Consider the following 26,187-nt stretch of genomic DNA (forward strand, 5'->3'; position numbering starts at 1 on the left):
CAGGACACACTGATCACACTTTCATCACCTGAACAGGTTACTCACCGTACACAGTGTTGGCCCACTACATTTCCTGTACCTAATTTTGCTTACGACACAGAGCTTGTGCTGGCCTCAGGAAATGAAGTTTTCAAGAAGGATGGAATTCAGCTCAACTTTGCCACAATCCTTTGCCTCCAGACATCCTTGAGAAGCTGGCTGAAAGCATCTTACCCCACTAGTGCGCAGTTTAACCATGTTGCTGAGGCACTGATTCAGAAGCATCCTTGCCTTAAAGAACCAGGGTCATATAATGGATGCTACGCATGGCAACAAAGACTAAAACATAAAATGGCCAGCTATAGATCTAAATGGAGAGGGCTAGGATGCCCTGAGCTTGATGTGAACTCTCTCAGAAAGAAGCGAGCATAGAGCATGAGAAAGCCCCTGCAAAGAATATCCAAAAAAAAAGCCAAGAAGGGCAGGCAGAGGTGAACTATTTACCTCCTCACCCACAAGGAGAAACAGAAGGAACTTTGGAGCTCCTTGATGAAGTAAAGAAGAGGAACAACTGCCAGGTCATCAGTGAGAAAATGGCAAAGACTTTCTCCATTCGCAGGCAGGAAGTTGCACCACAAGCACCACAAATCTGTGACATAAGAGACCGATGGCCGGCTCTTTTCGATGCAACTCAGGTTAATATTGTTTTATAAAATGGTTTGCAGTATGTGCTATGTCAGTCAATTTACTACATGAACAAATTGCACCTTTTTATTTGTATTTTACACAGATAAATGAAGAATTCAGAAGGATCACCACTGGTTGCCTTGAGAGAACATTCATGGCAAAACTGGACCAGTATACCCCAAAAATAATGGCACTGGTGTCCTCAAGAGGAGGAGATTCAGCACATAAAGAACATGCTGCTAGAGGTATAAATAAATGTAACAAGGTTCATTTCAAATAGAAAAAAAAATCACTTTATTTTTAGGAGGTGTTGATGGGTTAGTTAAATAAATATTTCAATCAATAAATCATAAATTCATCTTTTTAAAGATTGTTTCATTTTCTTGTATTATTTTATTTACAGGACCAGTCGGTAGAAAGTAGGAGAGAAGCTGCAATCCGTAGCCTAATCGTGTACCTGAGAGAACAGGAGGAGGATCTCTTTAAAGAACAGCTGCTAAGTAATCCAACACTTCAACTTCAAGGATTTAACCTGGGCAGTATTTAGGGGTGGCAGACTGAATGACTGGGTGCAACTGAATGATAGGAACCAAAATCAGGACCATCAGTGATATATTCAGGAAGTTTTGTGAAAAGTGAAAGTTTTCTACGTTTTATCAGAACTTTATGGGCAGCGTTTGTTTGTCAAAAGTATGTCATTAAAAATGTTTGTTTTGCTACTAAACAGCCATCCCCAAAGCCCACGTTAAATCCTGAAGTTAACCCAAGTGCAGATTCACTGTACATTATTCTTGTTTTTACATAAGACAAAAAACACTGATGTTGACTCTGATCTACTTATGCCAGAATGGTGATGAAGTGATGAAGATTGTTGTGAGCAGAGGGGCATCTGAACCAGCCAACGCAACAGTGGTGATTGAGGGAGCAGAAGTCCTGGATGGCCTGACTGTCCCAAGAGCATGTGCCTTGCTCATGGGACTAATGTATGCACTCAACCTGAGTTACCCAAAAGAGTTACCTGAAAAGCACTTTTGAGGTATTTCAAAAGATATTCCTTGAGCTGGATGCTCTGAGAGCAAGTCCCAAGGTAATGTCTCTAAAAGCTAAACTGCTGCACTGAAAATTAGGCTGCATTCTAATTTCACTGTTATGTTTAATGCAGTTTAATACAAGTCATTTCTTTGAAGGATCATTTTGAAGACTAGTTTGTCATTTTTTTTTTTTACTTTTGAGCTGTTAGCTGTCAATATTTAGACCTACATACATACGTACACATTTGATATATTCTGTGTTCTTTTTTGGAAGAAGTATGACTGCTATGTAAAATATGTTTCAATATTCTTCAGGAAGAAATATGTATAATATGTAATATTTGATTTCATGTCTTCATTTGGAGCTCCTCCATGTTTATTTGATGGTAAACAGTTGGACAAGTTGGCCATTATATGCAGTGGTGGAGTGAGTACACGACTTCAGTACTTGAGTAAGAGTACAAATCCTCCTTGTCAAATTTACTCCACTACAAGTAAAAGTAGCTCTGTCAAAATGTTACTCGAGTAAGAGTATGAAATCAATTTTCTACTCGAGTACAAATTACAAAGTACAAATCCTTAAAATCTGTACTCAAGTAAATTTACTCCGTTACTTTCCACCACTGATTATATGTAATAAACAAGTTTGACCATTAAACTGACTGAACTGTATTTATGTTCATAAAATTAATGTTATTGATAAAAAAAACAATTGAGAAAACAATTTGAAATATTTGTGATGAGGAATGAAAAACAAATGAGCTGGAATAGCTTAAATTAATTATATTGACAACTTCATTGAACTTTAACCATTTTATTAAAATTGAGTTGGTTCACCTGAATTGAACTTGAACCATTTTATTAAAATGAAGTTGGTTCACCTTAATTAACTGTTTGCAGGATGAAGTAAATCATGTCGGTTGTCCTTAAATAACTTAGTTTCTAACATTAAAAGACTTGTTGGATTTACTGAAAGGTTTTAGTTGGAATTTCTTAAAAAGATTGACGCAAATTGTTACCTTCATTGAATTAAGCTGAGCCACTATATTTTTTTTTAGAGTGTATAGAACAGAAATATAAAGTGCTTGTTGAATTGCACGTTGCTCTCCTGCCTAAGAATAAAAGATAAATGATGACAGAATTACAGACTTATGACATACTACAATAATGAATTAGCAGTTATAATTTGTGGCTACCCAACTATGTAAAAATGCAACATTATAACATACAATAGATAACACACAACAAATCAGCAGCAGTGGACAAGTTAAAAATGATCACAATCAGTGGCAACGGGTTTGATTTTCCAAAGTTGAAGATGCTTGGAAAATGAAGCAATAGTGGGTAGATCAGGCACTTGGTGCGGAGTTCCAAGAATTTGTCGCTCCGTAGGAAAAAGTTGCTTGACCAAAGGTCCTTCTCCTTAAAAGAACAGTGGGTTAGCACAGCAAATCAGAGACCTTTTCTCCAAAAATAACAGGTGGACGAGAGCTTGGATGACTCTGACCTATCTCGCTTATGGGCGGTACAAAGTCAAAGTCTTCTTTTGGAAGCCTCAGTCCTCCTGTGGGCGTCTCTTTCCCGAGTGAATGGTCTTATATGGTAGAAGCACATGCATGCAGAAGCCAACTTTTAACATACACTTGCATACTTGCACTTAAGTGCGTTCACACTGTGTACAAGCAGAACAGAGACACCTAGTGCCAAAAACGCAGAACTACAGCACACAGACTTCCCACAATGCCATTTTTCTTAAAGGGCCATGACGCACTTTCCGGAAACGATGGTCGCAACATTCAGATGAAGCACGGACGGCCGGAAGCCCCGCCCGGCACGCTATAGAGCGGTTTCAAATAAAAGAGGGACGGCCTGAGGGCAACCTGCTTCTTACGCACTTTGAAGAAAATTGAACAAGTGTGAGTAGTAAGTACGCAAACTCTCTGTACTCTTTGTACACGCTATTAAAACATTATAATTGTTAAATGGCTTTAAGTGACCTTTAAACGGCATACATTGAGCTAGCTTAAGTAGCACACGGCCTTCAACTTCAGAGGCTCATATTCAAAAAACTAAAGCAGACAGCAGGCTGAATTCTATATAGTTTGAAAGCATATTGACTGCGCTTTCCCTCCTTTTTTTGTTTTACAGAACTCCCTTCTATGGCAGGAGGCTGGTCCACCGGTCACACCTGTAATTGATTGCAGCAGCTACTCACAGTGAACATGGCCACCTTATGCCATGCCATTCTGCGCATGCGTCAGAGGATCGTTTGAGCTCAGACTTCCCAAGGCGAAGTTCGAGGGCGCCATGTTTTCACGGGAAGACGATGGAAGACGACGGAAGACGACGTGGACAGTCGTTTAACAAGGAAATTCATCGATGTGGAGCCATATGGGTAGGTCATATGCTTATCTGACTTGTTTTCTGTCACCTTTCCTGTTCCTGTTCAATGTTTACGTCAGTGTCATAATGTGACATACGCGACGTTAGCATTAGCTTACCTTTAGCCTGCCAGCCAGCTAGCTAGCTAGCTAGCTAGCTCGCTATCAACTGCGAGCTGTTTTCGGTTGCAGAACAGGAGATTTTTATGTTTATTAAATGTGTAAGGATTCGTCCCTTTTATATATGTTATGTGATTATTTTGGCAGCAACAGTGTCCTCTAAGCCATGGGAACCGCGTGTAGCGCAAACATTTGTTGAAGTATGCTAGCGACCTGAGTCTTGTGGATACCGTCGGGGAGCGGGAGTTTTTGTTTGTGACAAGTATTCCATGGAAGTGAATTTTGGAACTTTAATTTCACCTATACACATACACGATCTCTAGACACCTGGGGTGAAGGACGCGCCACAGAGAGGCCGCCGCCGGGGTCAAGGTGGCCAACCCCTACAGAAGGTAACATTACAATATGTATATGGTTATTTGAATCTGGAAATGGCAGTTTAGCCTTTTAAGTTTTATTGATTTAAAGAGTTGGATAATGGAGTTCCTCAACGATATCCCGTTGTGAGGAAAAAAGAGTTTTGTTTAGGTTAGGTTTCAAGACACAGATGAAAAATGTGTATTAACCCATTGATGCATAAGTGGGTCAAAAATGACCCAGTCAGGTTGTTTTCTTGAAATATCTTCATAATGATTTTTTTTTTATCATTTCATATTCCAGTTATTCCGAAAAAAAACATGTTTTTAATATAATACCATTCAAATTTTTAACTTACCTTTTATACATTTCAAGAAATATGGACTCTTATGGAAGAGTGTAGGGTCCAGTCACTCATGCATCTTAGGGTTAAGAACTAAGTTGATTTTGAGTGTTTTGTTTAAAAAAAAAAAACAAAAAAAAACCCAACAAATATTGTCAAGCAGCTTTGTCGTTTGGACTACTAACCATTGTGATGATTTTAGATTTTGTAGTTGCCATAATTGAAATGATTTCTCCATCCATTTAACAGAATGCTGAAGGATGTTGACGCTCAAGAATTTGGTCCCAACAGCTTAGACAAGGTAAGATTACAGTACAGCTGTTGAATGACACCAACATGGTTTAGTTATTCATTCATTTTCTATGTCTCTTATCCTCACTAGGGTGGGGGTATGCTGGAGCCTGATTTGGGGCGAGAGGCGGGGTACACCCTGGACCGGTGGCCAGCCAATCCCAGGGCACATACAGTACATCCGGAAAGTATTCACAGCGCTTCACTTTTTCCACATTTTGTCAAGTTACAGCCTCATTCCCAATTGTATTAATTTAATCTCTTACCTCAAAATACTCCATTATGACAATGTGAAAAAGTTTTTTTTTTACTTTTTTGAATTTATTAAAAATAGAAAACAAAAAAATCACATTTACATAAGTATTCACAGCCTTTGCCATGAAGCTCAAAATTGAGCTCAGGTGCATCTTTTTTCCACTGATCATCCTTGAGATAATAACTGTCTATATAAGGTCCCACAGTTGACTGTGCATGTCAGAGCACAAACGCCAAGCATGAAGTCAAAAGAACTGTCTGTAGACCTGCGAGACAGGATTGTCTTGAGGCACAAATCTGGGGAAGGATACAGAAACATTTCTGCTGCTTTGAAGGTCCCAATGAGCACAGTGGCCTCCATCCCTACAGTGAAGCATGGTGGTGGCAGCATCATGCTGTGGGGATGTTTTTCAGCAGCAGGAACTGGCAGACTAGTCAGGATAGAAGGAAAAATGAATGCAACAATATATAGAGATATCCTGGATGAAAATATTGCTGCATTCATTTTTCCTTCTATCCTGGCTGGTCGAATAATGGGGGCCACTGTGCTCATTGGGACCTTCAAAGCAGCAGAAATGTTTCTGTATCCTTCCCCAGATTTGTGCCTCAAGACAATCCTGTCTCGCAGGTCTACAGACAGTTCTTTTGACTTCATGCTTGGCGTTTGTGCTCTGACATGCACAGTCAACTGTGGGACCTTATATAGACAGTTATTGTATTTCCAAATCATGTCCAGTCAACTGAATTTACTGCAGGTGGACTCCAATTGAGTGTATAGTAGACACCAAACGTCCAGAAGGAGGCGACTGGCACACTAGTGTGGGAAGTCCATACCTGCATGAGGAAAGTGGAAGTCAAAAAATAATCATTCTAATAATACGATTCCCAATTAAGGGAATAAATCCCAGGTCTTTGGTTTAGTTATGAAATGTTGAATTCATTTCACAGGTGCCTCAACCTGTGGCTGTGTTGTGTTTTTGTGCACAGTCATCTGGAAGTAAATACAGCTTTACTACAAATGCAGTGAAGCTGTTCTGGTTTGAAATAATGTTTTGTAGAAGATGTGTTAAGATCATTTCATTCAAAGAAGGCCATCTTAAAAAAATACTACACAATCATATTGGAAAAGTGGTGTAGGTGGTAGCTTAAATCATGTAAATATTACTTATAATTTGCTCCAAATAAAGTCAGGGAAAACTAGTTAAACAATCCTGAAAAGCGAGTACATTTATATGGATTTTGAAGTAGATTCAAAGGTAGTTTGGGGTCAAATTTACTAGCAAAGAGTACCTCTTTCATTCAAAAAAAGTAAATTTGACCAGAGTATTTCCCAAGGAAAAGTTGCTTGGGAATTGTGCGTGCAAATTGTTACCTAGCTTTTCTCAAGTAAATGGCACTCCAAATTTTTTTTCAGTGTACTGCCCAGTGGACCGCGACCTCCTCCAGCTGTTTTTGGGAGTTCTTTTGTCTCTGGACTGCTCCATGGTATGCCTTCTGCCCCTATCGCCTTGCTTTTCCTTTTTTGGACTGCACTAATGAATACAGATATTCTGGCTGCCACATGAATTACATGTGCAGCATTCTCCATCCATTTAACAGAATACTGAAGGATGTTGACGCTCAAGAATTTGGTCCCAACAGCTTAGACAAGGTAAGATTACAGTACAGCTGTTGAATGACACCAACATGGTTTAGTTATTCATTCATTTTCTATGTCTCTTATCCTCACTAGGGTGGGGGTATGCTGGAGCCTGATTTGGGGCGAGAGGCGGGGTACACCCTGGACCGGTGGCCAGCCAATCCCAGGGCACATACAGTACATCCGGAAAGTATTCACAGCGCTTCACTTTTTCCACATTTTGTCAAGTTACAGCCTCATTCCCAATTGTATTAATTTAATCTCTTACCTCAAAATTCTACACAAAATACTCCATTATGACAATGTGAAAGTTTTTTTTTTTACTTTTTTGAATTTATTAAAAATAGAAAACAAAAAAATCACATTTACATAAGTATTCACAGCCTTTGCCATGAAGCTCAAAATTGAGCTCAGGTGCATCTTTTTTCCACTGATCATCCTTGAGATAATAACTGTCTATATAAGGTCCCACAGTTGACTGTGCATGTCAGAGCACAAACGCCAAGCATGAAGTCAAAAGAACTGTCTGTAGACCTGCGAGACAGGATTGTCTTGAGGCACAAATCTGGGGAAGGATACAGAAACATTTCTGCTGCTTTGAAGGTCCCAATGAGCACAGTGGCCCCCATTATTCGACTAGCCAGGATAGAAGGAAAAATGAATGCAGCAATATTTTCATCCAGGATATCTCTATATATTGTTGCATTCATTTTTCCTTCTATCCTGACTAGTCTGCCAGTTCCTGCTGCTGCTGCATGATGCTGCCACCACCATGCTTCACTGTAGGGATGGAGGCCACTGTGCTCATTGGGACCTTCAAAGCAGCTGAAGTGTTTCTGTATCCTTCCCCAGATTTGTGCCTCAAGACAATCCTGTCTCGCTGGTCTACAGACAGTTCTTTTGACTTCATGCTTGGCGTTTGTGCTCTGACATGCACAGTCAACTGTGGGACCTTATATAGACAGTTATTATATTTCCAAATCATGTCCAATCAACTGAATTTACTGCAGGTGGACTCCAACTGAGTGTATAGTAGACACCAAACGTCCAGAAGGAGGCGACTGGCACACTAGTGTGGGAAGTCCATACCTGCATGAGGAAAGTGGAAGTCAAAAAATAATCATTCTAATAATACGATTCCCAATTAAGGGAATAAATCCCAGGTCTTTGGTTTAGTTATGAAATGTTGAATTAATTTCACAGGTGCCTCAACCTGTGGCTGTGTTGTGTTTTTGTGCACCGCCATCTGGAAGTAAATACAGCTTTAGTACAAATGCAGTGAAGCTGTTCTGGTTTGAAATAATGTTTTGTAGAAGATGTGTTAAGATCATTTCATTCAAAGAAGGCCATCTTAAAAAAAATACTACACAATCATATTAGAAAAGTGGTGTAGGTGGTAGCTTAAATCATGTAAATATTACTTATAATTTGCTCCAAATAAAGTCAGGGAAAACTAGTTAAACAATCCTGAAAAGCGAGTACATTTATATGGATTTTGAAGTAGATTCAAAGGTAGTTTGGGGTCAAATTTACTAGCAAAGAGTACCTTTTTCATTCAAAAAAAGTAAATTTGACCAGAGTATTTCCCAAGGAAAAGTTGCTTGGGAATTGTGCGTGCAAATTGTTACCTAGCTTTGCTCAAGTAAATGGCACTCCAAATTTTTTTTCAGTGTACTGCCCAGTGGACCGCGACCTCCTCCAGCTGATTTTGGGAGTTCTTTTGTCTCTGGACTGCTCCATGGTATGCCTTCTGCCCCCATCGCCTTGCTTTTCCTTTTTTGGACTGCACTAATGAATACAGATATTCTGGCTGCCACATGAATTACATGTGCAGCATTCTCCATCCATTTAACAGAATACTGAAGGATGTTGACGCTCAAGAATTTGGTCCCAACAGCTTAGACAAGGTAAGATTACAGTACAGCTGTTGAATGACACCAACATGGTTTAGGTTATTCTATGCTTTACAGTGTCAAAACCTTTTTTCAAGTCGAAGATTGGTTTGAAATTGGAAACGGACAAGGATCTACGTTCTTATATATTGAATGACAGCTGATGCCTTCCATACACAAGGAAAAACTGCCGCAGAAATTGAGAGAGTGAGATTTGTGGTTACAGGAGTTATTGATGTACAATTGAGTTCTTTCAACATAAAAGTATCAATGCCCAATCTGCATCTTTTGTTTTAGAATATTTAATCCTTAATCCATTTGTAGAAAGCTTGCTGGCCACAGTAAAGTAGCAACTCGTCACATTATGAATACATGTACCAGATGATAAATGATGAGTTTTGTTGCTCCATCAGGTTACATCTGGAGGTGTTTGATAAAGACATGGACATGAAGGATGACTTTATGGGAAGGTACTGCTTCCAGTACACATTAGTAGTGTTGTTATTATCGATACTGTCACATACTGCAACTGCTTGATAATACTGCTTACTACCTCCAGCGCAGCGATGCCAGTATTGAGAAGAGCACCGCCATCCTCCTTTATCTACACTTTATTGTCCGATTCACAAGAAAAATTATGTCACACACTTACAGTATATTAAAGACAGGTTGTAGAATTTGATATGGTTGGAATCATTTAGAACATTCATGTAGAACGCAAATGATATTAAATATATATGTATAAATATCAAATATTGCAGTGTAAATAAATAAAAATAAACATGAATTAGAGAAAAGAAATCCATTCCATTATCAAGTGGTTGAAATAATTGTCATGTTTCTCAACATGCAGGCTGAAGGTCAAACTGAAGGACATAATTGATTCTCAGTACACGGATCAGGTATGGAAACGGCTTATATTATTGTCATTGAATTGTTCAAGCATTCAAAGGATTGTGTGTGTTTTATGTATCAGTGTATCAGTACACGCTCAGTGATGTCAAGTCAGGTCGCGTTCACCTGATCCTGGAATGGCTTCCAACAGCCTCGGAGGCAGACCAACTGGATAAGGGGGGTGCTTCCAGAAGAAGAAAAAGCGTACTAATGCTTCATTCAACTATAAAAAATACTAATATCGAACCATTCTCTTCAGATTCTCAAGTTCTACTCCAGGCAGTCCTACCAGAACAAAGCCGTTCCATCTGTGGGACTTTTGTTTGTCTTCATCGAACAAGCAGATGGTTTACCAGTAAGTGAGTCGAGGAGGTACTGAGGAGGCATGATCTGTGTTTTATTATGACCCATGTGGCGTGTCAACAGGTGGAAAAGAGCCAAAAGTGGGAGCGGATATGCTTCTTGGAAAAACATCCCACAAAACTACTGTGAGACTACTAAGCGTGGCAACTAGCCAAATAATAACCAGGGTATTGGCATCCGGGACTAACACGTCCATCTTTGCTGTAGGTGTGTGATCGCACGACATCACCTCAGTGGAATGAGGCGTTCTGCTTCCTGGTTCATGACCCTAGAGAAGAGAATGTTGTTGTCAAGGTAAGTTAACAATATTATTTTTAGTATTTCCACCATGTGATATCAACAAACTTGACTTGTATTACTATCTTTACACTTTGTTTCTCCAGCTCTCTCACAGCTGGACGTTGCCCATGGGTTCCTTAGTCGTCCCAATCAGAGAGCTGCTCTCGGAACCAGAACTGGTCCTGGATCAGTGGTTCCATCTGGATGGCGCCTCCCCAGAGAGTCAGATTCTTCTTCGAGCTGAACTCAAGGTAGGCGATCTCTCATTCTAGTCTTAACTCGCACCAGACTTCACATGCAATTGTTGCAGATGCTGATTCCGAGCAAATGTCCTCGTGGTGATCATGAGGCTAAATTCACTTCCAAAGACTCCGACCGCTCGACTGAGCAGCAGAAACGGGAGGCAGATGTGATGCAAAAGTGAGCGCTGCGTATATCCAAGCACACTAGTCTCAGGTCTTATTTGGTTTTCATGCTACATTGGGTTCTTAGGTCAAGTTTGGTGGACACTCGGGTAGAAACTCTTTTCTATGTCTTATCCTCACTAGGGTTGGGGTATGCTGGAGCCTGATTTGGGGCGAGAGGCGGGGTACACCCTGGACCGGTGGCCAGCCAATCCCAGGGCACATACAGTGCATCCGGAAAGTATTCACAGCGCTTCACTTTTTCCACATTTTGTCAAGTTACAGCCTCATTCCAAATTGTATTAATTTAATCTCTTACCTCAAAATACTCCACTCCACTAATGAACTGCACTAATGAATACAGATATTCTTGCTGCCACATGAATTACATGTGCAGCATTTTTGGTAGGTTGAGCGTTGTTGCGCTTCCACCTGAATTGGCATCAGCTGTTGGGGCTCGATTGCGAGGCGGTGCCAGGGTTATTGATGGGTCTTGGCGTCACCGGGGCGCTCATTGTTCCTTGCTTTTCACCTGTCGAGGCTGTGTTGGCGCGCTCCGGTGGCGGGCTCTGGTCTGTCGTGCCATCAGCAGCGTATGTGAAAGGTAGGCATAAAATTACTGGGCGTGTACCGGTGACGGTGCATCATGTGACCGCAGCCATGGTTGTTTTAATTTGCAGCGGGGTTGGTTGTTGAGGACCTGGCGTGCATTTTGGAGGGCTTGCAGGAAGTGCAGTGTCAGCCTCTTGAGGCTAGGATTGCACTGGCTGTGTGTTAAGCTACCTTTGCTCCGGTAAGCTGCCGATGCTTTAAACAAGCAGAAAGCTAACTTTAGCACCACATGTTGTCTGTCTCAAAGTTAAATGATCTGGTTAGATAATTAATTTTCTTTTTTGTGGTTAGCACAGAGAGGTTGTCACGTTCCGGCTTGGGAGCTTTACGGCACGACCCCAGGATGCAGAGATGAGGACCCAATAGCAGGTAAAAAGGCATTTATTGTTGATACTATGCAGCAGACCAACGCACTAGCATGTTCAACAGAGAAAACAACATCAATGACCCAACAAAGAAAGGAGCGCGCACCTGAACCAAATAGGCATCACAAATAATGAGAAACAGGTGCGGGAGATAATGGACATCAACTGAAAACACAGCAGAGCAACACAGGAAGGAAATACAAAACAAGGGCATGAACGAGGAACTGAGGAAAACTAAGAGCTGTCACAAGGGGGTGACAGACGTTAAACTATTTGTTGGCAAATTCAGGTTCAACATTCAGTGTGTGTGTGTAAAATGTTGCAGATTGAATAGTTTAACAGGCTAACACACATAATATTGTTTGAAGCAATGTCGGTGTGTTCTGTTGTACTTTGCTAGCTCTGACAGAGGTTTAAACTTCAAAAGTGGTGCCCTGTCTAATATTTTGTGTATGTGTTTTCAGGTTGCTGCAACGAACGTGACTCGGCACTGTAAGTTCTGTTCAGCTTTTTTTTTTACCACTAGAACATCTATTTAAACACTGTAGATTGCAGCACAACCACTTTTCAAAAATGAGCCCCCTCCCATGCCTCCATGATGATTGCATGTGCACATTTCAGACACTTGGTGCACTGAGTAGTCACCTGTCAAGATATCATACTTAATTGTGACTTTTTAGTGTCCTTTATGCACATCTGAGCAACCATTTTCAGTCTGTACTCCTCAGTCACATAAGATCACACTTAAAAAAGAACGAGACAGAGGTATAGTATATAAAATAATTATCTAACCAGATCATTTAACTTTTAAATAGACACAACACATGGTGCTAGAGTTAGCACAAATGTCTACTCTTCATTGAACGCCATAAAAGTAGAGTGCACCAAGGGAGTCTTGCATCAGACTTTTCTAGTGACATTGTCTTTGAGCATACTCACAATCAACATGCTTTCGGCTGGCTATATTTTCCTAATAACACGGTATCTATAGACATTAACTGTAGATACTGTACAAGGTGAGCTGATCCAAGAGCAGCCCCAGTCCTGTTTTTGTGAATGATTATATTTTGTTGTTGTTGACATGTGCTGGCAATTTGCTCCTCATGTGCTGGAATGTTGTTGACAAATGGTATGACGTTATTGTACATTTTTAGCGCGCGCGCTTTTATTTTGAATTTCTTTCAAACCCCGCCGACGGCAGCAGTGCGCTTTCGTCACTGGTGAGTAGCATGTCTTTATCTCTATCATGTAATATTCTCGTATTAAACCAACATTACCACAGACGTATTGTGAGCTAAGCCAATGGTAAATTTGCAAAAGTGCCTGTTTGAACTGTGCTAATGTTCTAGCTAACAAGTGTTTTGGCTAACCTTCTAGCTAACAAATGGTTTAGCTAACGTTTATAGTTAGTTAAACCTGGTTTAGTTAGTTAAATAAACAAAGGTGCAGTAGTACTATGGTGCCAGATATTGACCCCAGTCATTTAAGTAGGGACATTTTTTTTGGTCTTGTTTATGATAGTGTTACTCAACAGCTTGATGTGTTGCTTTCAGGGATTCAATGAGTTTAATTATCATCTCATCAGTTGATGTGTGTGAGTGCATATGTCATAACTTAGAAGAGAGTTAGGAGTCTTAGGAGAGAAAAAGTCACCCATTGTTGAACATCTATGCTGGCTGTACAGTCATAGCTAGTATATAGTTTGTGCTAAAATTGTGAATTTGACCTGAAATTGTATTTTACAGTTGGTGGGTGAATGTTGACCACAAAGCATTTACCTGTGCAAAAACAATAATTATAGGAAGTGTCCCTTGTTAACTTCTCTCAACCATTGTCTTCCTGTCCCATTTAGAATTGTCCAGATCACACTGCCAGAAAGTGTTCTTTGCCACGCGAGTCATTGAAATGTATTAGTTTGCCACATTTGCACAATGTACATGTTGTCAGTTTGTGCTCATCTGTCATTTTCAGTTCTGATATTACTGCACTTGCAAGCTCAAATTGTAGTAGGCCATGTGACGTGCATGATGACCACTAGTTGGCGGTACATACCAAGTAGAAACAGCAGTAGATTACAGTGACCCCTATTTTTGTATTTATATATCTATAAATATATAATATAATTATATATATTTTTGTATTAACCACAAGTGATGATCCCCCGTTGACAACCAGGGTTAGGGTCCGGGGTTGGAGTCAGGGGTTAGGATGAACTGAAGTGTTTGTGCTGTCTTCTACAGGCTGGATGAAGGCCAGCCTTGCTAGCGCTCTCCACTCACACCAGGCCTGTGGGGCAAAAACAGTATCTGCAGCTTCAACTCTGGGTTCTTCTCCCCGTCTTAACCAATGGAAGGGTTAGGATGCACTGAAATGTTCATGCTGTCTTCTCCTGACAATAGTCACAAGTTAGCAAAGGTGGGGTGTTTGTGCTTCCAGGTTCTTCTGTTGATCCCGAAGGACAACACCAGTTTTTCCACCTTTGTGGGAACGATTGCGTTGGCAAGAAGATCCTTGGCATTCCTGAAGGTGTCCCCCGGAAAGCTGTCCACCTGCAGGTCTGGGAAGTCATTTGGTGGAAACTGGAATCTCCCAGGATGACGAATCTCTTCCGCACGGCAAGTTGCCAATCAACCATTTTCCTGGTGGTGTGCCGATGACGCTGGACCAGTTGCTTTTGGCTCCCGCCGATTGAGCCGGACATAGAGCTGTCGAAGCTGATGTCCGCCAGTATATCTTCCCATTGGCCTTTTTCCGCAGGTGACTCCCTTGGTGGCGTAAGTAGTGGGGCGTCGTCAAGCAAATTCTGACTCCCAACAGCAAAGGGCCTATGTGGTCCGAGTTGGTAGGGGACCGGGGGGTAACCGATTCCCCTCGCGCCATCTGATCCAAGAGCAGGGACAGCTGGTCACCGTAATCGTCGGATTCCTCTCCCGGTGGCTGACCTTGGTCGAGGTTTTTCTCTTTCCTCGTGCGTTTGCGCTGGGTGCTGACCCAGGGGGTAGCGCTGGAGTCTCAGGGGTTTTGTCCTTCGGCGGTAAGGATGTTTTGCAGGTCTTGCAGGTCTTGGGATGAGGATACCTCTGGTTCTGTTTGGATACCGGCATCCAGGCAGGCCCCGGCAACTGTTGGATCGAGCCGAGAACGAAGAGAAGTGGTTGGGATGGATGGCCTTCCGGCGTCCCAGAGGTGGAGGGTTCCCAGAGGTGGAGGGTTCCTCCAAATCTTGTTCCAATCCTTGGATGTCAGGGTTTGTCGGTGGCGGATCTTCGTTTTGTGCGGGTGGTTTTACAGGTTCATATTCCTGGATTCTATTTTTCAATTTCTCTAGGGTTCTCAACGGAAAGCGAATTCTGACTCCCAACGCCGAAGGGCCTCTGTGGCCTGGGTTGGTGGGGGAGTGGGGGGAACCGATTCCCCTCGCGCCATCAGATCCAAGAGCAGGGACAGCTGGTCACCGTAATCGTCGGATTCCTCTCCCGGTGGCTGACCTTGGTCGAGGTTTTTCTCTTTACTCGTGCGGTAGCGCTGGAGTCTCAGGGGTTTTGTCCTTCGGCGGTAAGGATGTTTTGCAGGTCTTGGGATAAGGATTTACAGGTTTTACAGGTTTCACAGGTTTTCACAGGTTTTCACAGGTTTTCACAGGTTTTCACAGGTTTTCACAGGTTTTCACAGGTTTCACAGGTTTCACAGGTTTCACAGGTTTCACTTTCTTAGGGTTCTCAACGGAAAGCGAATTCTGACTCCCAACGCCGAAGGGCCTCTGTGGCCCGGGTTGGTGGGGGAGTGGGGGGAACCAATTCCCCTCGCGCCATCAGATCCAAGAGCAGGGACAGCTGGTCACCGTAATGGTCGGATTCCTCTCCCGGTGGCTGACCTTGGTCGAGGTTTTTCTCTTTACTCGTGCGGTAGCGCTGGAGTCTCAGGGGTTTTGTCCTTCGGCGGTAAGCATGTTTTGCAGGTCTTGGGATGAGGTTTTACAGGTTTTACAGGTTCATATTCCTGGATTCTATTTTTCAATTTCTTAGGGTTCTCAACAGAAAGCGAATTCTGACTCCCAACGCCGAAGGGCCTCTGTGGCCCGGGTTGGTGGGGGAGTGGGGGGAACCGATTCCCCTCGCGCCATCAGATCCAAGAGCAGGGACAGCTGGTCACCGTAATCGCCGGATTCCTCTCCCGGTGGCTGACCTTGGTCAAGGTTTTTCTCTTTCCTCGTGCGTTTGCGCTGGGTGCTGACCCAGGGGGTAGCGCTGGAGTCTCAGGGGTTTTGTCCTTTGGCGGTAAGGATGTTTTGCAGGTCTTGGGATGGAATGAGGGCACCCAAGTTTGTTTGGCTTGGGGGTCTCAACGGAAAGCTTGCAGCTGAATTTGTGTAGGCAGAAGTCGGTTCTATGTTTATACGACCTTTCGTTGGGGAGTTACTGGCGAAAAACGTCGCCCATTGAGATTGCATTGTTGGAAGCAGCAGTCCATTAAAGTGACCACGAGATGGTGGTATTTACCGAGTAGAATAGCATTACTTTAAAGTGACCCCTAGTTGGCAGTACATAGCAAGTAGAAATAGCAGCCTCCCCCCTCCCTCACCCCCTGCCTTCCTCATTTGGGCCCAGCCTTCCACACCCCAGTCCCCGAGCCCCCCAGCCTTCTACATTTAGGCCCAGCCTCACCCGTCCCACACCCCAGCCCCCCACTCCCTCGCCCCAGCCCCCCCAGCCTTCTTACACTTGTGCCCAACCTGTGGAGGGCAGTAATACGCCTTGGAGCGTTGAAACAAAAGAGGAAGAAGACAGACTGGCAGAGAATGGTGGTATCAACGGACCAGCTAACCGAAGGAAACATGAGTAGTCTGCGCTGCGCCGTTGGGTAAGTAGTCAACATAGATCTCGTTTGAATGTTTGGGTTAGGGTTTTAGGGCTATGGTTGGAGGAGGGTTTTAGGGCCGAGTTAGGGCTGGCTAGGGCGAGTTGGGGCCAGGGCTCTTTAGGGCTGGCTAGGGCGAGTTAGGGCGAGTTGGGGCCAGGGCTGGCTAGGGCGAGTTGGGGCTAGGGCGAGTTGGGGCCAGGGCTGGCTAGGGCGAGTTGGGGCCAGGGCTCTTTAGGGCTGGCTAGGGCTCGTTAGGGCCAGATATAAATTTGACCATCCATTTAACAGAATACTGAAGGATGTTGACGCTCAAGAATTTGGTCCCAACAGCTTAGACAAGGTAAGATTACAGTACAGCTGTTGAATGACACCAACATGGTTTAGTTATTCATTCATTTTCTATGTCTCTTATCCTCACTAGGGTGGGGGTATGCTGGAGCCTGATTTGGGGCGAGAGGCGGGGTACACCCTGGACCGGTGGCCAGCCAATCCCAGGGCACATACAGCGCATCCGGAAAGTATTCACAGCGCTTCACTTTTTCCACATTTTGTCAAGTTACAGCCTCATTCCAAATTGTATTAATTTAATCTCTTACCTCAAAATACTCCATTATGACAATGTGAAAAAGGTTATTATATTTCCAAATCATGTCCAATCAACTGAATTTACTGCAGGTGGACTCCAATTGAGTGTATAGTAGACACCAAAAGTCCAGAAGGAGGCGACTGGCACACTAGTGTGGGAAGTCCATACCTGCATGAGGAAAGTGGAAGTCAAAAAATAATCATTCTAATAATACGATTCCCAATTAAGGGAATAAATCCCAGGTCTTTGGTTTAGTTATGAAATGTTGAATTAATTTCACAGGTACCTCAACCTGTGGCTGTGTTGCGTTTTTGTGCACCGTCATCTGGAAGTAAATACAGCTTTAGTACAAATGCAGTGAAGCTGTTCTGGTTTGAAATAATGTTTTGTAGAAGATGTGTTAAGATCATTTCATTCAAAGAAGGCCATCTTAAAAAAAATACTACACAATCATATTAGAAAAGTGGTGTAGGTGGTAGCTTAAATCATGTAAATATTACTTATAAATTGCTCCAAATAAAGTCAGGGAAAACTAGTTAAACAATCCTGAAAAGCGAGTACATTTATATGGATTTTGAAGTAGATTCAAAGGTAGTTTGGGGTCAAATTTACTAGCAAAGAGTACCTCTTTCATTCAAAAAAAGTAAATTTGACCAGAGTATTTCCCAAGGAAAAGTTGCTTGGGAATTGTGCGTGCAAATTGTTACCTAGCTTTTCTCAAGTAAATGGCACTCCAAATTTTTTTTCAGTGTACTGCCCAGTGGACCGCGACCTCCTCCAGCTGTTTTTGGGAGTTCTTTTGTCTCTGGACTGCTCCATGGTATGCCTTCTGCCCCCATCGCCTTGCTTTTCCTTTTTTGGACTGCACTAATGAATACAGATATTCTGGCTGCCACATGAATTACATGTGCAGCATTCTCCATCCATTTAACAGAATACTGAAGGATGTTGACGCTCAAGAATTTGGTCCCAACAGCTTAGACAAGGTAAGATTACAGTACAGCTGTTGAATGACACCAACATGGTTTAGGTTATTCTATGCTTTACAGTGTCAAAACCTTTTTTCAAGTCGAAGATTGGTTTGAAATTGGAAACGGACAAGGATCTACGTTCTTATATATTGAATGACAGCTGATGCCTTCCATACACAAGGAAAAACTGCCGCAGAAATTGAGAGAGTGAGATTTGTGGTTACAGGAGTTATTGATGTACAATTGAGTTCTTTCAACATAAAAGTATCAATGCCCAATCTTTTGTTTTAGAATATTTAATCCTTAATCCATTTGTAGAAAGCTTGCTGGCCACAGTAAAGTAGCAACTCGTCACATTATGAATACATGTACCAGATGATAAATGATGAGTTTTGTTGCTCCATCAGGTTACATCTGGAGGTGTTTGATAAAGACATGGACATGAAGGATGACTTTATGGGAAGGTACTGCTTCCAGTACACATTAGTAGTGTTGTTATTATCGATACTGTCACATACTGCAACTGCTTGATAATACTGCTTACTACCTCCAGCGCAGCGATGCCAGTATTGAGAAGAGCACCGCCATCCTCCTTTATCTACACTTTATTGTCCGATTCACAAGAAAAATTATGTCACACACTTACAGTATATTAAAGACAGGTTGTAGAATTTGATATGGTTGGAATCATTTAGAACATTCATGTAGAACGCAAATGATATTAAATATATATGTATAAATATCAAATATTGCAGTGTAAATAAATAAAAATAAACATGAATTAGAGAAAAGAAATCCATTCCATTATCAAGTGGTTGAAATAATTGTCATGTTTCTCAACATGCAGGCTGAAGGTCAAACTGAAGGACATAATTGATTCTCAGTACACGGATCAGGTATGGAAACGGCTTATATTATTGTCATTGAATTGTTCAAGCATTCAAAGGATTGTGTGTGTTTTATGTATCAGTGTATCAGTACACGCTCAGTGATGTCAAGTCAGGTCGCGTTCACCTGATCCTGGAATGGCTTCCAACAGCCTCGGAGGCAGACCAACTGGATAAGGGGGGTGCTTCCAGAAGAAGAAAAAGCGTACTAATGCTTCATTCAACTATAAAAAATACTAATATCGAACCATTCTCTTCAGATTCTCAAGTTCTACTCCAGGCAGTCCTACCAGAACAAAGCCGTTCCATCTGTGGGACTTTTGTTTGTCTTCATCGAACAAGCAGATGGTTTACCAGTAAGTGAGTCGAGGAGGTACTGAGGAGGCATGATCTGTGTTTTATTATGACCCATGTGGCGTGTCAACAGGTGGAAAAGAGTGGAAAAGAGCCAAAAGTGGGAGCGGATATGCTTCTTGGAAAAACATCCCACAAAACTACTGTGAGACTACTAAGCGTGGCAACTAGCCAAATAATAACCAGGGTATTGGCATCCGGGACTAACACGTCCATCTTTGCTGTAGGTGTGTGATCGCACGACATCACCTCAGTGGAATGAGGCGTTCTGCTTCCTGGTTCATGACCCTAGAGAAGAGAATGTTGTTGTCAAGGTAAGTTAACAATATTATTTTTAGTATTTCCACCATGTGATATCAACAAACTTGACTTGTATTACTACCTTTACACTTTGTTTCTCCAGCTCTCTCACAGCTGGACGTTGCCCATGGGTTCCTTAGTCGTCCCAATCAGAGAGCTGCTCTCGGAACCAGAACTGGTCCTGGATCAGTGGTTCCATCTGGATGGCGCCTCCCCAGAGAGTCAGATTCTTCTTCGAGCTGAACTCAAGGTAGGCGATCTCTCATTCTAGTCTTAACTCGCACCAGACTTCACATGCAATTGTTGCAGATGCTGATTCCGAGCAAATGTCCTCGTGGTGATCATGAGGCTAAATTCACTTCCAAAGACTCCGACCGCTCGACTGAGCAGCAGAAACGGGAGGCAGATGTGATGCAAAAGTGAGCGCTGCGTATATCCAAGCACACTAGTCTCAGGTCTTATTTGGTTTTCATGCTACATTGGGTTCTTAGGTCAAGTTTGGTGGACACTCCGGTAGAAACTCTTTTCTATGTCTTATCCTCACTAGGGTTGGGGTATGCTGGAGCCTGATTTGGGGCGAGAGGCGGGGTACACCCTGGACCGGTGGCCAGCCAATCCCAGGGCACATACAGTGCATCCGGAAAGTATTCACAGCGCTTCACTTTTTCCACATTTTGTCAAGTTACAGCCTCATTCCAAATTGTATTAATTTAATCTCTTACCTCAAAATACTCCACTCCACTAATGAACTGCACTAATGAATACAGATATTCTTGCTGCCACATGAATTACATGTGCAGCATTTTTGGTAGGTTGAGCGTTGTTGCGCTTCCACCTGAATTGGCATCAGCTGTTGGGGCTCGATTGCGAGGCGGTGCCAGGGTTATTGATGGGTCTTGGCGTCACCGGGGCGCTCATTGTTCCTTGCTGTTCACCTGTCGAGGCTGTGTTGGCGCGCTCCGGTGGCGGGCTCTGGTCTGTCGTGCCATCAGCAGCGTATGTGAAAGGTAGGCATAAAATTACTGGGCGTGTACCGGTGACGGTGCATCATGTGACCGCAGCCATGGTTGTTTTAATTTGCAGCGGGGTTGGTTGTTGAGGACCTGGCGTGCATTTTGGAGGGCTTGCAGGAAGTGCAGTGTCAGCCTCTTGAGGCTAGGATTGCACTGGCTGTGTGTTAAGCTACCTTTGCTCCGGTAAGCTGCCGATGCTTTAAACAAGCAGAAAGCTAACTTTAGCACCACATGTTGTCTGTCTCAAAGTTAAATGATCTGGTTAGATAATTATTTTTCTTTTTTGTGGTTAGCACAGAGAGGTTGTCACATTCCGGCTTGGGAGCTTTACGGCACGACCCCAGGATGCAGAGATGAGGACCCAATAGCAGGTAAAAAGGCATTTATTGTTGATACTATGCAGCAGACCAACGCACTAGCATGTTCAACAGAGAAAACAACATCAATGACCCAACAAAGAAAGGAGCGCGCACCTGAACCAAATAGGCATCACAAATAATGAGAAACAGGTGCGGGAGATAATGGACATCAACTGAAAACACAGCAGAGCAACACAGGAAGGAAATACAAAACAAGGGCATGAACGAGGAACTGAGGAAAACTAAGAGCTGTCACAAGGGGGTGACAGACGTTAAACTATTTGTTGGCAAATTCAGGTTCAACATTCAGTGTGTGTGTAAAATGTTGCAGATTGAATAGTTTAACAGGCTAACACACATAATATTGTTTGAAGCAATGTCGGTTCATATTCAGGTTCATATTCCTGGATTCTATTTTTCAATTTCTCTAGGGTTCTCAACGGAAAGCGAATTCTGACTCCCAATGCCGAAGGGCCTCTGTGGCCTGGGTTGGTGGGGGAGTGGGGGGAACCGATTCCCCTCGCGCCATCAGATCCAAGAGCAGGGACAGCTGGTCACCGTAATCGTCGGATTCCTCTCCCGGTGGCTGACCTTGGTCGAGGTTTTTCTCTTTCCTCGTGCGGTAGCGCTGGAGTCTCAGGGGTTTTGTCCTTCGGCGGTAAGGATGTTTTGCAGGTCTTGGGATGAGGATTTACAGGTTTTACAGGTTTTACAGGGTTCACAGGGTTCATATTCCTGGATTCTATTTTTCAATTTCTTAGGGTTCTCAACGGAAAGCGAATTCTGACTCCCAACGCCGAAGGGCCTCTGTGGCCTGGGTTGGTGGGGGAGTGGGGGGAACCGATTCCCCTCGCGCCATCAGATCCAAGAGCAGGGACAGCTGGTCACCGTAATCGTCGGATTCCTCTCCCGGTGGCTGACCTTGGTCGAGGTTTTTCTCTTTACTCGTGCGGTAGCGCTGGAGTCTCAGGGGTTTTGTCCTTCGGCGGTAAGGATGTTTTGCAGGTCTTGGGATAAGGTTTTACAGGTTTTACAGGTTTTACAGGTTTTACAGGTTTTACAGGTTTTACAGGTTTTACAGGTTTTACAGGTTTCACAGGTTTCACAGGTTTCACAGGTTTCACAGGTTTCACAGGTTTCACAGGTTTCACAGGTTTCACAGGTTTCACAGGTTTCACAGGTTTCACAGGTTTCACAGGTTTCACAGGTTTCACAGGTTTCAATTTCTTAGGGTTCTCAACGGAAAGCGAATTCTGACTCCCAACGCCGAAGGGCCTCTGTGGCCCGGGTTGGTGGGGGAGTGGGGGGAACCAATTCCCCTCGCGCCATCAGATCCAAGAGCAGGGACAGCTGGTCACCGTAATGGTCGGATTCCTCTCCCGGTGGCTGACCTTGGTCGAGGTTTTTCTCTTTACTCGTGCGGTAGCGCTGGAGTCTCAGGGGTTTTGTCCTTCGGCGGTAAGCATGTTTTGCAGGTCTTGGGATGAGGTTTTACAGGTTTTACAGGTTCAGATTCCTGGATTCTATTTTTCAATTTCTTAGGGTTCTCAACAGAAAGCGAATTCTGACTCCCAACGCCGAAGGGCCTCTGTGGCCCGGGTTGGTGGGGGAGTGGGGGGAACCGATTCCCCTCGCGCCATCAGATCCAAGAGCAGGGACAGCTGGTCACCGTAATCGCCGGATTCCTCTCCCGGTGGCTGACCTTGGTCAAGGTTTTTCTCTTTCCTCGTGCGTTTGCGCTGGGTGCTGACCCAGGGGGTAGCGCTGGAGTCTCAGGGGTTTTGTCCTTTGGCGGTAAGGATGTTTTGCAGGTCTTGGGATGGAATGAGGGCACCCAAGTTTGTTTGGCTTGGGGGTCTCAACGGAAAGCTTGCAGCTGAATTTGTGTAGGCAGAAGTCGGTTCTATGTTTATACGACCTTTCGTTGGGGAGTTACTGGCGAAAAACGTCGCCCATTGAGATTGCATTGTTGGAAGCAGCAGTCCATTAAAGTGACCACGAGATGGTGGTATTTACCGAGTAGAATAGCATTACTTTAAAGTGACCCCTAGTTGGCAGTACATAGCAAGTAGAAATAGCAGCCTCCCCCCTCCCTCACCCCCTGCCTTCCTCATTTGGGCCCAGCCTTCCACACCCCAGTCCCCGAGCCCCCCAGCCTTCTACATTTAGGCCCAGCCTCCCCCGTCCCACACCCCAGCCCCCCACTCCCTCGCCCCAGCCCCCCCAGCCTTCTTACACTTGTGCCCAACCTGTGGAGGGCAGTAATACGCCTTGGAGCGTTGAAACAAAAGAGGAAGAAGACAGACTGGCAGAGAATGGTGGTATCAACGGACCAGCTAACCGAAGGAAACATGAGTAGTCTGCGCTGCGCCGTTGGGTAAGTAGTCAACATAGATCTCGTTTGAATGTTTGGGTTAGGGTTTTAGGGCTATGGTTGGAGGAGGGTTTTAGGGCCGAGTTAGGGCTGGCTAGGGCGAGTTGGGGCCAGGGCTCTTTAGGGCTGGCTAGGGCGAGTTAGGGCGAGTTGGGGCCAGGGCTGGCTAGGGCGAGTTGGGGCCAGGGCTCTTTAGGGCTGGCTAGGGCTCGTTAGGGCCAGATATAAATTTGACCATCCATTTAACAGAATACTGAAGGATGTTGACGCTCAAGAATTTGGTCCCAACAGCTTAGACAAGGTAAGATTACAGTACAGCTGTTGAATGACACCAACATGGTTTAGTTATTCATTCATTTTCTATGTCTCTTATCCTCACTAGGGTGGGGGTATGCTGGAGCCTGATTTGGGGCGAGAGGCGGGGTACACCCTGGACCGGTGGCCAGCCAATCCCAGGGCACATACAGCGCATCCGGAAAGTATTCACAGCGCTTCACTTTTTCCACATTTTGTCAAGTTACAGCCTCATTCCAAATTGTATTAATTTAATCTCTTACCTCAAAATACTCCATTATGACAATGTGAAAAAGTATTTTTTTTACTTTTTTGAATTTATTAAAAATAGAAAACAAAAAATCACATTTACATAAGTAGTCACAGCCTTTGCCATGAAGCTCAAAATTGAGCTCAGGTGCATCTTTTTTCCACTGATCCTTGAGATCTTTCTACAGCGTAATTGGAGTCCACCTGCAGTAAATTCAGTTGATTGGACATGATTTGGAAAATATAATAACTGTCTATATAAGGTCCCACAATATTTTCATCCAGGATATCTCTATATATTGCTGCATTCATTTTTCCTTCTATCCTGACTAGTCGAATAATGGGGGCCACTGTGCTCATTGGGACCTTCAAAGCAGCAGAAATGTTTCTGTATCCTTCCCCAGATTTGTGCCTCAAGACAATCCTGTCTCGCAGGTCTACAGACAGTTCTTTTGACTTCATGCTTGGCGTTTGTGCTCTGACATGCACAGTCAACTGTGGGACCTTATATAGACAGTTATTGTATTTCCAAATCATGTCCAATCAACTGAATTTACTGCAGGTGGACTCCAATTGAGCTGTAGAAAGATCTGTGAATACTTATGTAAATGTGATTTTTTTGGTTTTCTATTTTTAATATATTCAAAACATGAATGTAACATGACAAAATGTAGAAAAAGTGAAGCGCTGTGAATACTTTCCGGATGCACTGTACCTTCATGGAGACAAACGTGTGTTGACGTCTCATGTAAGGTTAGTTGTTGTGACCTTTGACCCGTACTGTGCACTTTGCTTCCTCTGTCTTTCTTGTGGTTGGTTCAGGACTGAGCGATGACATCCTAGAGACTCATTTGGATCTCGACGTGGACCCCATGCTGTACGACTCTGCTGCAAACTCAGACGAGGATGTCGTGTACTCCAGCAGCCCTTTCACTGACTCTCAACTGTTGGACGTATCTTTGCTGCCGCCCGCTCTCTGACATCCCTGCTTTGGACATGGAGGATTGTCCTTGTCTTCAATTGCTGCTTGGAACCCCAGCCAAGCCCGCCTCACCCATGTGTGTGATGAAATGGCATTGTGTATATTATGCAATAAAAAATAAGTCAACTAAAGAGACCCACTCCAAAGGGCTGGCCTCTATGTGGTTTATATACGGTATGAATATATGGGTTGGTCAAGTAGTTCAAGGTGGAGGACAGCTGGGCTATGGTGGGTCCCGTGCCTGTATCTAGTGCGGTTAAAATAGAAGGGTGACCGAGCCAGAACCATGCCGAGGGCAAAGGAGTAGCCCCAAGGAAACCCCTCACCCCCTCCACACCCAATTGTAGACCAGCCCCCAAGGTTCCTAACGCAGCAGGGAGGATACTTAATAGGTATCATAGCTACATGACAACCTTCCCTCAATCGTTGGAACAAAGTGACAATTTGAAATCACTGCAGTACTGCCATAACGCCACTAGGTGACAGCATTGCTCCGCTAACACCCTCATAACACCGAGTTAACTCCCAAGACCCAAAGTTTCCACCGTTTTGGGAAATGTGGTGCGTAAATCCGTGTAAAAATTGGCCATGAAGCTCAAGCATGCGACGAAACGATGAACATGCACACTGTAAGAAGGCGAATAGATGTTACACGCATTATTTTCATGATTTCTGCTTTTCCATCAACTATTTGTTTTTAGTAGAGATGGTGAAATGAGCCCGAAGCCTCGAAGTGTGTCAAGTCTTCCTGAGTCACACTGCTTCCAAATGGTGACCATTTCATCACGTGACCGCTGACGTCATGAGCATCTTATGTCACAGCGCGCATTGAAACGGACTGGTTATTTTGGCGCTAACTTGTGCATATAATGACCACCAAGCAATTGAACTGTTAATGACATGAACTAATTAAAGCATTTTTGTTTGTAATGGCGATCTGTCTTTCACTCGTTGTAGCGAGATTGCTTTGCCTTCCTTCTTCCACCAGATGTCGCTAATATTGCCTTTGACGGAGACAACGCTCCCAATGTGTTCCGGGACAATGTGAAGGACAACGAAGCTCAAG

General features: G+C 43.6%; 3 long non-coding RNA genes across 3 annotated transcripts; all 3 read left to right on the plus strand.

The window, feature by feature from the left end:
• Nucleotides 1-10,684: 10,684 nt before the first annotated feature.
• LOC144898336 (uncharacterized) lies at nt 10,685-15,361 on the plus strand. The gene is made up of 7 exons (XR_013627241.1): nt 10,685-10,762; nt 10,822-10,931; nt 11,060-11,519; nt 11,596-11,708; nt 11,819-11,896; nt 12,357-14,246; nt 14,329-15,361. It is a non-coding gene; the product is annotated as an uncharacterized LOC144898336 (long non-coding RNA).
• A 4,416-nt stretch (nt 15,362-19,777) lies between these two features.
• LOC144898344 (uncharacterized) lies at nt 19,778-20,247 on the plus strand. The gene is made up of 3 exons (XR_013627245.1): nt 19,778-19,864; nt 19,954-20,100; nt 20,160-20,247. It is a non-coding gene; the product is annotated as an uncharacterized LOC144898344 (long non-coding RNA).
• Nucleotides 20,248-24,315: 4,068 nt separating this feature from the next.
• On the plus strand, nt 24,316-26,051 carry LOC144898337 (uncharacterized). Its single transcript, XR_013627242.1, has 2 exons — nt 24,316-24,892; nt 24,962-26,051. It is a non-coding gene; the product is annotated as an uncharacterized LOC144898337 (long non-coding RNA).
• Nucleotides 26,052-26,187: the final 136 nt, after the last annotated feature.

Source organism: Doryrhamphus excisus, linkage group LG4 (assembly GCF_037039965.1).
Source record: "Doryrhamphus excisus strain RoL-2023G ecotype Guam linkage group LG4, RoL_Dexc_Guam_v1.1, whole genome shotgun sequence".
Lineage (NCBI taxonomy): Eukaryota > Metazoa > Chordata > Actinopteri > Syngnathiformes > Syngnathidae > Doryrhamphus > Doryrhamphus excisus.